The 14,413-nt window shown below is 38.6% G+C and overlaps 1 pseudogene; it reads left to right on the forward strand.

The window, feature by feature from the left end:
• LOC145659401 (polyadenylate-binding protein 1A pseudogene) overlaps window positions 1-11,528 on the forward strand; it is a 104,947-nt pseudogene extending 93,419 nt beyond the window's left edge.
• Window positions 11,529-14,413: the final 2,885 nt, after the last annotated feature.

Raw genomic sequence — 14,413 nt, forward strand, 5'->3', positions numbered from 1 at the left:
CTCCTTCAGCTGCTCCAACAAACTGTTCTCCAACTCCTCCTTCTCACACCGCAAACACTCCAATCGGGCCACAGGCCCCACTACTGACACAGAACCACACACACACACACACACACACACACACACACACACACACACACACAGACAAACAGAAAGACAGACAGACATATGAAATTAGAAAGCCATATAGTGTAGAAATAGATTGATGTTATTCAGGGACCTCATTTATAAAACTTTGTGGATTCCTAAGTGAAAGTGTGTGTATTCTGCACAAATAACAGGAAATGGCATATACCTCCCAAAAAATTAGATTTCTAAAGCCTCGACTATGAATTATTGGGAGATAGAGGCGACAATGCAGCGCTAAAGACAAAAAAGGAATTTTAACCACAGGTATGAGTGGTAGCAGCAGCAACCGCAGGTGTGAGTGGCATTATATTTACATTTACCCTCCACATCCTTTGTGTCTGTGTATTCGTCCTCGATGCGTCCAGCACACCATCTCCAGAAACGCCTCATTTTTGCTCTGTCCTCTTCAGTGTCTTTCCACAGACTGATCTGTAGAGGTGTTGATGGGATTCCCCTCACGTGTGACATTGGGCCACAGGACATATGGGGTTCTAAAGTTCCAAGAGTGTAGATGAGTTGTTTTTCTTTGAATTTCCTAATTTCATTGCTGCCATAGCAACAACTGGCAATGCAAACAGATGTGTCATTAATGCAGTGACTCTACCTCAACCTGGATTGATTAACCATGTACGGCTCACCGGAGACTGTGATACATATAACATCCCAAAGTGTACTTAATTCTGAGCAAAATCTAACTAGCCTCATTACTGCTGAACTATGAGGGGCCATTTAGGGAGAAATCAGGGAAACACTACTTGTACATACATATGAAACATTTTCACATAAATAGCCTACTACTTACATTTGTGTATAATAATTTAAACGTGCATATATACGCACTTGCCCACTCAATCTCTGGTGCGTAAACATAGAGTTGCACTATGCTTATGTTGGTATGGGGGTGTCTGTGTGTATATAACAATTTTCAGTGCGCCCGGAAGTCATTTCATTGTAATTTCAAGGCAGATATTTCACATGTGTACAGTGCGTATAATAGACAGAGGAAGACTGTTGAACTATTAATATTAGGACAGTTATTGACATTTGTGTAATAAGTAGTGCTTGTCTTAATGACAAATGTAACTGTTTTCCCATATAGAATTGTGTGCTTTATATTGTTTGGAAGAACTTTTTCGTCTCATTTAGAAATATGTGGACTAAGTGCTCAGATTGTCTTATTTATTATGCTCAGTCTCACCATTTTTGGCAGATTTCACCACGTTATTACGAACGTGGATACGTTATCTTCTAATTATAAGCAGTGTGAGCTGTGAAGCTAAGCGAAGCACGTGCAGAATTTCTAACAATAGCCTGTTTTGTATAGCCTGGCTAACTGACCAATCAGTGAAATTAAATGTGGTTGCTGAGCTTGTTGCAGCTGGGTCAATTTAATTTGATTTCATTGTGTTTCATTTTAAACTCAGCTGCGTGCCATGAGACACAAGTTAATCTGAGCATTTTTTGTTTTAACGCCGACTTAACCTAGCCATGTTTTAAAGTTATCTTGAAATAATTGAGGTTCATCGCTAGAGGGCGCTGTTCATTTTTTTCTTCTCTTTTTTTGTATTATTGATCAGGAAAAAACTAAAATAGATGAGGTGGACGTTTTCTATGTATCATATGGAATTTGAGTATATGAGTGAATGTTACTATGTAAATGTAATAGAATTTGTGGATAAGATTATTATGAGATTATTTATAATCAAACGACTACACTATACAACCAAATCTTCCTTTTATTTACATATACAGATATTTATATTTTATTTACAGGGCAGCTCCTCATTGGTTCGGCTCAGAAGCTTCTTTCGATGTCCTCTTTGTCCAGGTACTCCTGCAGAATTTGTAGATAAGATTATTATGAGATTATTTATAATCAAACGACTACACTATACAACCACATCTTCCTTTTATTTACATATTATACAGATATTTATATTTTATTTACAGGGCAGCTCCTCATTGGTTTGGCTCAGAACCTTCTTTCGATGTCCTCTTTGTCCAGGTACTCCTGCAGAATTTGTAGATAAGATTATTATGAGATTATTTATAATCAAACGACTACACTATACAACCACATCTTCCTTTTATTTACATATTATACAGATATTTATATTTTCTTTACAGGGCAGCTCCTCATTGGTTCGGCTCAGAAGCTTCTTTTCGATGTCCTCTTTGTCCAGGTACTTCTGCAGGTTAGGCATCTTCTCTGCCAACCGCCTGAGGGTAGAAGAGACGTGGTGTGAAGCGTAGCCTGCTGTTAAAGGCTACAGATATAGTACATCTGTGAGGCTAACAGCGCTTATTATATGAAGCCTTATAGAGGTCATATGGAATTATCTCATTCGATCAACCCTAATGTAACCCTTACAAACTTTCATGAACTCATTTGAATAACACTTCCATAGCCCTTAAGAACTTTCTTAAAATGTTTTAGGATGTTCTGAACAGATTATCTCTTAAAGGTTAAATCCCTTGCAGGTCTTAGTCCTGCTCATCCCACATGCTGATGTGTGAGTAAAACAGTGCATAGGTGTAGAGACCTGGACTTGGCGAGATGCAGGCCTATCCTCGCATTTTGGTGCTATTCTGTTACTAGAGGACCTGAACACGCTTCTCCAACAGCACGTTCTTCTGGGCCTGATGACAACGCACACACACATGCACACGCACACACACGGGCACACATACAGACATACAGATACTGTTTAATTTCTTCACATCTGTAGATACACTAGCATAAGTTGATATATATGTTTATGAGTTTGATTATGAGCTGATTTCAACTTGACACGTAAAGAGTATATAGTATACATAGAGAGCGCATTGTTTTACCAGATTGAGTGCTACAGATTCTTGTGATGAAAGGTGTCAAACCCAGCCATATGAAGAAAACAAGTACTAGGTTAGTCCCTTAAAGGTTTAAAGGAGTCTCCCTTAAAGGTCTTAGTCCTGCTAACACCACATGCTGATGTGTGAGTGAAACAGTGCAGAGGTGTAGAGACCTGGACTTGGCGACATGCAGGTCTTTCCTGGCAATTAGTGCTGCATTCTGCTGCAGGAGAACCAGAACATGCTTCTCCACACACACACACACACAGGGGCACACATACAGGTGCGCACATATACACAGATACACATTCTGTTTAATTTCTTCACATCTGCAGACTAGAGTAAGCTGAGGATATAGTGTTAAATCAGGTACTACATAAACAGTATATAGTATATATACAGAGGATATTGTGTTAAACCAGGTACTACATACAGAGTATATAGTATATAAACAGAGTATATAGTTTTACCAGATGATCGTGCTGATCTTTGATATCCTGGTTCTTTATCTCCAGAGCCACTTTCAGACTCATAATGTCCTCCTCTATGGGCTGGTATAACACACACACACACACACACACACACACACACACACACACACACACACACGCACACACACGAATCATCACTAGAGCCAGTACAATGGAAAGGTGGGAATGTGTACTGAATGTGTACTGCTGCTATAAGTGAAAGGTGGAGGTACTGGTGGATGTGTACTGACACTATAAGGGATCTCTACCTGCAGTGACAGTCTGAGCTTCTCAAGTTCTTCCTCCAGAGATTTCTTCTCCTGTTCACAGGCCATTTTCATATCTGCCAGAGCAAGTATCATTACTGCTGGATATATATATATATATATATATATATATAGAACACAGATTCTATATACCACATAATTCCTACAGGATCTATAAAATATAATATATATAGTACTATACATATATTAGTATCACTTTTATTGGAGCCTAAAGGCTAACATTCATTATTAGTTATGTTAGTATTATTGCATTTTCATAGTACTTACTCTTGATGGACCTGTTATGCTCCTCCTCCTCCTGCTGTTTCTGCAGGAGCTCTGTCTCCTCCTGCTGCTTGTGTTTTAGCATCTCCTGAAGAACCTGCAGCTCCTTCTGCTTCTGCCACCTGAACTCCTTCAGCTGCTCCAACAAACTGTTCTCCAACTCCTCCTTCTCACACCGCAAACACTCCAATCGGGCCACAGGCCCCACTACTGACACAGAACCACACACACACACACACACACACACACACACACACACACACACACAGACAAACAGAAAGACAGACAGACATATGAAATTAGAAAGCCATATAGTGTAGAAATAGATTGATGTTATTCAGGGACCTCATTTATAACACTTTGTGGATTCCTAAGTGAAAGTGTGTGTATTCTGCACAAATAACAGGAAATGGCATATACCCCCCAAAAAATTAGATTTCTAAAGCCTCGACTATGAATTATTGGGAGATAGAGGCGACAATGCAGCGCTAAAGACAAAAAAGGAATTTTAACCACAGGTATGAGTGGCAGCAGCAGCAACCGCAGGTGTGACTGGCATTATATTTACATTTACCCTCCACATCCTTTGTGTCTGTGTATTCGTCCTCGATGCGTCCAGCACACCATCTCCAGAAACGCCTCATTTTTCCTCTGTCCTCTTCAGTGTCTTTCCACAGACTGATCTGTAGAGGTGTTGATGGGATTCCCCTCACGTGTGACATTGGGCCACAGGACATATGGGGTTCTAAAGTTCCAAGAGTGTAGATGAGTTGTTTTTCTTTGAATTTCCTAATTTCATTGCTGCCATAGCAACAACTGGCAATGCAAACAGATGTGTCATTAATGCAGTGACTCTACCTCAACCTGGATTGATTAACCATGTACGGCTCACCGGAGACTGTGATACATATAACATCCCAAAGTGTACTTAATTCTGAGCAAAATCTAACTAGCCTCATTACTGCTGAACTATGAGGGGCCATTTAGGGAGAAATCAGGGAAACACTACTTGTACATACATATGAAACATTTTCACATAAATAGCCTACTACTTACATTTGTGTATAATAATTTAAACGTGCATATATACGCACTTGCCCACTCAATCTCTGGTGCGTAAACATAGAGTTGCACTATGCTTATGTTGGTATGGGGGTGTCTGTGTATATAACACTTTTCAGTGCGCCCGGAAGTCATTTCATTGTAATTTCAAGGCAGATATTTCACATGTGTACAATGTGTACAAAACAATAGCCTGTTTTGTATAGCCTGGCTAACTGACCAATCAGTGAAATTAAATGTGGTTGCTGAGCTTGTTGCAGCTGGGTCAATTTAATTTGATTTCATTGTGTTTCATTTTAAACTCAACTGCGTGCCATGAGACACAAGTTAATCTGAGCATTTTTTTTGTTTTAACGCCGATTTAACGTAATCCTCTTCGCCATTATCTTAGTTAGCTAATAAAGGTAAGCTAGTTAGCCAGCCTAGCTAACTAACTGATATGTTTCAATGTGGAGACGCAGTAAGAGTGTCTCTAATAATTTGAGTTTGTTTTCAGTCGGTACGTACACTCAAACGGTGTCATACAGTTATTGAATAAATCAGCAGAAGCTGTTATTAAAATAATTTTCTGCGTCCTTTCGAGGTCTTACCTTGGCATTGGTGAAGCTTAGCAGTGGTAACCTACATACGATTCACATTAAAGAAATGACAAAAAAAAAAAACATCTTTCTACGGTCAACCGAAAAGTCCATGTCTTTGTGAAATTTATTCTATGAGAATAATTTAATACTACTTGCTTTGGAAAAAGCAAACACTTCATGCCAAACGTAGTGTGCACGGCACAGTAATTGCTGTAGAAGACACATGCATGTATTTTCACAATACACAGGCTGTTTATATCTGTTCAGTACATATACATCATAAAATCAAACACAATGGGTCGTGTGTTGTTTATTTTTTAAAGAACTGTACATGCGGGCGTTTTAAATAATCTTCATGGAGAGGTGTCCGTTTTAAAATCAGGTGCGGGACTCGAATTTCCTCCGTTGTTCCAGGCGACCAGGGTGCGGTTCTGCTCACAAATCACTGCACCAGGTAGGTACCAGTCAAAATACGTGGTTGAAGATACCGTGAAGTTGTTGGTTTTTGACGGTACTGATGGAAAGGTCAACATGGCACCCGGAATAATGGCGTTTTCCTCCACAGGTGTTCTTATTAGGCCTCTTGGATAATTAATTGTAGAAGTGCCTGATCTTCGTGCTGCGAACCTCCAGCTTTGGTCACGTTCTGCCCAGAAATCTATCCGCTTCAAGATTGGTCTAATGGGCCAGTCATTGCTCATCCTCCGCCGCTCTTGTTCAGTCGGCAGAGGGTGGATTTTCGTCCTGCTCTGTCTCTGTCCCATTGTCAAATGCGCTAACATTTGCTGAACTTGAATCTTATTCATTCTGATGTCAGCAGGGGTAACATTTCAGAACTGTTGTCAGTGTAGATCATTTGAATAAACGACTGTCCTGTTTGTCTGCTACGAGCTGCCATAGCTGCAGGTGTTTGGTGACTAGACCAGTCAGCATGCAGGAGTCTGCCTATGTTCAGTTAGAACAGGCATCAGTAAGACAAGACTCGCTGTACTCACTCATTATCTTAATACTGTTCATTAAATTAAGTCAGCGGTTTATATTGAGTTTACGTCATTTGGTACGACAACTCTACAGTCTTGAATTGATTTCTGCAGTGTAATATGGATATAAATGTTAAAATGTTCTATTACAGAACACGACACCTGTTGTTTTATATTGGTAAATCTCTGATATGACCGCTGTAACATAAAGTTGCGGTTATAAGTGCGTGAAACATTTTGATCGACTGAAATGTAGATGTATGTACATGTAATATATTTGTGATTGTGTAAATCATACAGCTATTCTTATTCTTATGGATAGCTAAATAGATTGCAATTTCGTCGTCTTCAAGGCATGGCATGGTGTTTATTCATTCGTTGGCATACAAAATGACGCCTTTTCACGTTGTGGAACTACAAATATGGCGGCCTTTTTTCTTTAGCGTTTTAATGACGTAAAAGCAGAGTCTCACCGTAAAGTCGGGCATGAGGATCTGGACTCATTTATTTCTTCGTATCTTCCCCCATCTAGCGGTCAATAACGGGTAGTCTTGAATTGATTTCTATCGCGTAATACTTTGGATATAAATGTTTACATTTCCTGTTGCAGAACAGACAAAGTATAGTCAACCAGTTCTAACCTTTTGATAAAAACTTGAACTTCAAAGTAGGTGAATCTATTTCCTTAAACCAATCAGATCACAGTTCATTTACATAACATCAATGCTTTGAGTGCTTTAGATATGAGAACATCACAGTGATCTTTCTGCTCACACATCAGTCAGTCTATAATTCTGTATTATGTGTTTCTATAGCTTCCAACTTTCATGAGTTCCTTGAATCTGTGGAGAAAAGTGCAGACCAATGTAGTTTCTTATTTGTGAACATTTATACAATTTATTTAAAATGTAATTTATTTATCATTTAAATGTTTTATTACTTTTAGTTTATAGACATAAGGACAGAGAAAACAGTTCATATACTGAATGAATTGTTACAAGGTAATATTTTCTAGACTGTGTTTACCATATGTTTTTATTTCTAAACGTTAATGCAGTGTGTTAATCTGTCACACCGAGGCAGAAGGGGTGAATCTGATATACCCCTCTTCCATTGTCAACTATTCAGATTCCTCCAGTGGAGCTCATACAACTAAAGAAACACATACAGAGGTCACTGGAGGTTCTAAGTTACATCTAAAGTGGTCTAGTTGTGACGTTGCGAGGATAAGCAGGATGCGGGGACGAGGCACGATGAAACGCACTTTTATTTTTGCAAACATGCAAAACATACAACAAAGCTCAAACACTATGCACATCTCAAACACCAACACACGTACTATGACACACGAGACATATATACACCCAAGCCGATTACACATAACAGAGAACAGGTGAACGACACGAGAGGGTGTGGCAACACAGACGAACACACACACACCAAGATGTTTGAGGAGGGGGCGGGGCCACAACATGACACTAAGCCTATACACACTGTTCCAACACTACCCTGTAGGGCACCATCTCCATGGAAGTATATTTTTAAAAGCATGTTTGATAACCATATTTATACTGGAACAATTAATCAAATGTGTTGTGTTTTTTGTTCCTCTCTAAGACCTTTCGGACGCCGATATTCAGATTTGAGTCTGAGCAAGTTGAGAAAGCCACTGTGAGGGTTTCTGGGTGCTCTGGAGGAGCATCCAGAAGTTGTACACCTGCACCAAGCCTGAGACCCCTCTGGCACTGACACAATTGCCCAGGAATGTGGGCATGTACCTAGACTATGAGGATGGGCAGCTGTCTTTCTATATCGTGCTAACATATCTACATATTTATCGGAAACCTCCGGGAGAAGAAGCTGTATCTCCTCTTTGCACTGCTGGACAGACACACTCATGACACTGTACTCATCAAAAGCAGCACCAGAGATGCACTGAGTCATATCCCGCTACACACCTCTCAGGCCAGCTTGTTTGCACATTTTGTCATAAAACTTAAGATGTCAGTTGTTGCTGTTATATATAAAATTACCAAATTAAAAAATAAATAAATAAAAAAGTACTTGTGGCTAGAGAAACACAGTCAATCAAATAAACAAGATATAATGTCAGTAATGTTTGCGGCAGGTGTTTCAAATGTGCCCAGACTTATATTAAAAAATATCCATGTTTCAACAGTTTGAGGGTGGCCATGACACTAACAGTCTGGTGGAAATTCCACAAGATATCAAACTCCACACTCACACAAACTAGTCATTCTCCCATTTGGAACAATCCAGAATTTACCATGAAAAAAATATTAAACTTTACATCTTGGATAGAAAAAGGCATTACACACCTTAAACATATTTATCATAAGACTTCTTTCATGTCATGCCCACAACTAGCCCCAAAATATGGTATAGAAAGCCCCCAATTCCTACAATACCATCAGCTAAGATCACCTATGTGTTCAAAAATCAATTCCGATACCTACATCCATATCAGAATTTCTAAACATTCCTAATACAAAAAACCTATTATCTAAGATACACAAAATAATAGTGAAATCAAATCTCACAGTTACTCTCCCATCGAGACAATGGGAGGAAGATTTATTACCAGCCCCCGACGCCGCAGTTTGGATTAAAATGTGTAATAATCATTACCACATGACAGCAACACTAACCTACAATGCATTCAGTACAAAATAATACAGAGTACATTATACTACACATTGGATGTTTAAAATTGGTTTCACAAGCTCAGCAATCTGTACATACTTTACTCAAAACACAGCTGACGATTACATTCACGCCACATGGCAGAGCACACCTATCAAGCAATTTTGGCAAGTCGTCATCACCATCATATCCCATGCTTTAAATAACCATATCCTTCCAACACCATCTTTATGTCTCCTAGGTGACATATCATCAACCAATATGACAGGATACTATGTATAACATTATTATATTGATATAATAAAAATATTATTGCAAAAAAAACAACAACAAAAAAACCCAACATACTCATGAACTGGAAAACAAAAAATAATATTAGTGTCACCCAATAGAAAAATCTGTTGATAGACTATATAGATCAATAGAATAATTCTCAGAATTAATCAATAACAGAACCAATAATCTAGACTGGACACCTTTGATAAAATCCATACAGAGCCAATCCATAAACGATAAATATCACACTCTAATACGTGTACATATACAATCCAACATACATGTACTCGCACATAACCATATACATACATACATACATACACACACACACACACACACACACACACACACACATCATTTCATGTAATGGTGCAGATGGCGAATACTTATTCTATATACTTGTATATAATACAAGTTATAAATAAAAATAAATAAAAAATAAAGTGTAAAAGTTCCTGATGAGGCGATATGGTGGTAGCGGGCCAAAGAAATCAAAATCTTCAATATGTCGCATGTAATTTACTCTAAATAAAAATATTTAGATATGATTTACATACGAGTTATATTTTTAGGCCTACTAAATGTATACTTTAAATACATTCATTAATTAGCACAGATAATATATCTGCTCTTTATACTTGCATTTCTAACTTACATATTTAAAAATTTAACTGATGTATTTATTTCTGCAGATTTCTTACTCGGAGAGAAAAAGACGTCCTTTTACAAATTGCACCTCGTTGTGGAACTCTACTAGGTTTAATTCCAGGCGAGTATTTTTAACGTCAAAGAACAAATGCCTTCTCCAAGGCAAACTGATTTAATCCCATTAACTATCTTTAATGTGATAGATTTTTGTTGCCTAGCATTAGGCTAAAGAAAATGAATGTTGCTACGTTTATCAATGTAAAAGTATTTATTTTGAGCCATGTGGTAAATGATCCAGTGTGACCAGCATATGGACAATTTTTGGAAAATACTTTAACTGGGTAATATTTTGAAATGTAAGGCATTGTTATTGTTAAAGCCTAGTACAGTTAATAGGCTAGTAGAGAAACAAGCCTCTCATTCATGTTATTAAGGCTGTCAGTTTAAATAATTGAATAATTAATCATTAACGATAAAAATAAATAAATAAATGGCATTTGGATAATATTAAAAAATAAACATTTACGTAAAATAACTCTTACGTAACAACTAAGTTGTCATCTGTCATCTGAATTCTAAAGCTAAAGTGTTACTTTGATCGCTTTGGTCAGTCGACACTTGCCTGGCTCTGTTGAATTGTTGTTGCTTTTTGGAAAAAAGAGACCCCTCTCTGAGGAAGAGCAGAATTGGCAACATCTTCCTCAAAAACCTGGACAAGTCTATTGACTACGGAACCCTTTATGACACATTCTCCAACTTTGCCATTCCTTTCCCGCAAGGTGGTGTGTGATGACAGCGGCTCTAAGGTCTACGGCTTTGTACACTGTGAGAGCGGCGAGGCTTCGGAGAGAGCCATTGAGAAACTTAATGGCATGTTGCTCAATGACCGCAAAGTGTTCATTGGCTGCTTCAGGTCTCGCAAGGAGTGTGAGGCTGAGATGGGAGCCAGGGTCATGGAGTTCCCCAATGTGTACATCAAGAACCTTAGAGAGGACATGGACGACAAGAAGCTGAAGGAGCTCTTCAGCAAGTTCGGCCCAACGCTGAGCATTTGCGTCATGATAGATGAGAGTGGCAAATCCAAGGGCTTTGTCTTTGTGAGCTTGGAGAGGCACGAGGACGCCAAAAGGGCTGTGGATGAGATGAATAGGAAGCAGCTGAATGGGAAGCAGGTGTATGTGGGTCGTGCCCAGAAGAAAGGCGAGAGGCAGACAGAGCTCAAACGCAAGTTTGAGCTTGATAAAGCTTATGCATCATTTCCCCTTGCTCCTCTTTATCAAAACCCATCCATTGCATTCATGAGACTGCTGAACACGTAGGCCATACCTTCAAAACTGAGGCACAAAGGACGAGCCCTCAGACAAATCATTTGTTCTGGCCATACATCAAGGGATACGTGGACCTAGGCTGCCACAAGGAGCTCAAGCCAGTACCGCGGCAGTGCCTGCCTTAGGTCATCCCAGTGTACACCCAGGATCCTACCCGTCCTCGGTCACGTTTTCCTCAGCTGACCATCGTCACTCACTCACTCATCACTCAGGCGATGTCAGTCCGGTGCCTAGATCTTCCATACCAGTTTGCCCACCAAGAAAGCACTCTCCCTTCCAGTCCATCCACCAGTCACTAATGACAATCACCCATCCAGTCTCCTTGATCCAATCATTAAACCTGCAGTCTGTCATATGCAATGTGGAACAAGGTGGTAAACGTATGAACCATATCAAGTGAAGAAGGGAAATCATCAAAACTAAAACACAAAGGATAATACTAAATTTCTGATCATAAACAGCATAATTCATAGTACAAAGTGGGTCAAAATTACAGTCATCAAGCGTATCAAGATCTCTGCCAATCTGAAATAGATATTCAGATGCAGGTATGATGTAGCAGGGTATCTGTGTATCATAAACTGGTGGCATCACTAGACCTTGACAAGCAACAAACATCTGAGGTGATACTGATTTATCAACTGCTCTCCCCATTAGACCTCTGATACACGGAATAACACGCCAACTGCATAATGCAAGCAGAGCTATCCCTATCGATACACTGGACAAAAAATATGTATGTTTCCATTTTCCAAGCATTGAATGAAACCATCTGATAATGCTGATATCAACACCAGAGCTCTTGGCTAATTCATTGTGTAATGACTCTACCTTGGACAATGCTCTTGCAATAGAACCATCAGGAACAGTATTATTTGGAATAAATGCACAACATAATTCACCAAACACAAACACCACCTCAAACATATCCAAAGCCACACGATTTAGCCAAGTCATTAATGAGCAGGCTTGTAATTGTTCAGCAATAGCTGACAAAGCATCATGGCTGTACTTAATAAATTGTTGTTGATTGTAATAAATATAGTTAATCCAGTTAACATTCTTATTTACCAAACAAAACAAGCAAGACTCAAAACCTGCTTCAATTTGATTTCTGGCTTTAAATTGATCTGATACTCCCCTAGCAACCCCAGTGGCATGTATGTATACCTCATCATCAAAGCTACCCAATACTGTAGCATGCTTATGAATAGGATGAATATTGTGTCCTTTTAATGCAAACTCAGGGACAGAAACCACAGAAAAGGGAATCAGTAATCAATATCCATCCCACTACCAAAAAGTTACATACAGCTCGTGATGGCCACATACCCAAACATCATCTGGTACTCTCACCCCATCACCCCTCAATGCAGTATGAGGATGGTCAGGTTGTTGTATAACTAATAGTTACCACTAGTAATAAAATAACAAGAAGCCCAAACCGTTCGACTAGCATGATTCACCACCCCTGTGAAACCTGTGAAATGTTTTCTAGTTGGACCAGATCCTCCTGTAGACAAATAATCTAGACTGGACACCTTTGATAAAATCCATACAGAGCCAATCCATAAATGATAAATATCACACTCTAATACATGTACATATACAATCCAACATACATGTACTCGCACATAACCACACACACACACACACACACACATCATTCCTGTAATGGTGCAGATGGCGAATACTTAAAAATATTCTATATACATTTTGGGTTTGTCTGTTCATCTGTCTGTCTTATTTTTAATAATAAAGCTCTAAAGGTTCTCTGATGGGGGGTCATAAATTAATATATGTACCTTTACAAATTGCGCCTCGTTGTGGACCTCGGCTAGGTTTACATTCCAGGTTATTATTTTAGAATTCAAGGGGAGGAGCTGCAGGAGTTGGAAGAATTAATTAGGAAAAAAGAAGTTATCAGAGCAATAGAGGAATTAAACAGACGCAAGACTCCAGGAGCCGATGGTTTACCTGCTGAATTTCATAAGGTGTGCGTTAGTGAAATTTCTGATCTTCTAGCTGATGTTTTTAATGAAGCATTAGATGGGGGGCAATTGCATGATTCATTTTATCATAGTGTGATATCATTAATATATAAAAAAGGAGATCCTTGTAAGTTGGATAATTGGAGACAGGTTAACCCTATTGAACTTGGAGTACAAAATTTGTGCAAAAATAATTGTTAATAGGATGTCAGAAATATTGAATGATATCATAGAGTTGGAATAGATATGTGCGATAAGAGGAAGATACATGTGGGATAGTTTAGGAGTAATAAGGAGTTTGGTTACTGAAGGGTCTGAGAGGGATTTTTATATAATAGGACTGGATCAGAAAAAGACCTTCGATTATATTTCTAGAGACTACTTATGGTGTACATTGGAACATTATGGTTTTCCAGAGAGGTTTGTAAATATGATTAAATTATTGTATAGTAAATCAAAAGTACAAATTAATGTTAATGGTGTGTTAACTGAAGATTTTAAAATACATAGAGGGGTTAAACAAGGATGCCCATTGAGTGCTGCATTATATGTCATCGCTATTAGCCCACTATTATATAAAATTAAAAATGATCAGCGATTACAAGGTGTTCAAATGTTAGTTATGGAAAGATGGAAAATATCTGCGTACGCAGATGATGTGATGGCTTATGTCAAGAATCAAAATGAGTTTCATATAGTTAAGAGACACTTTGAAATGTATGAAGTTGTGGCTGGAGCGAAATTAAATGAAAGTAAAAGTGAAGGGGTATGGATAGGAGCTGGACAACCTGTACCAATAAATGTAGAAATAAAAAATGAAATTAAAATATTAGGTTTGATGGTAGTAAATGGTAGATGTAGCGAACGGAATTGGGAGAAGAAGGAGTGTGAAATTCAACTA

The sequence above is a fragment of the Electrophorus electricus genome, chromosome 10 (assembly GCF_041902795.1).
Source record: "Electrophorus electricus isolate QZ-2024a chromosome 10, ASM4190279v1, whole genome shotgun sequence".
In the NCBI taxonomy this organism is placed as follows: Eukaryota; Metazoa; Chordata; class Actinopteri; order Gymnotiformes; family Gymnotidae; genus Electrophorus; species Electrophorus electricus.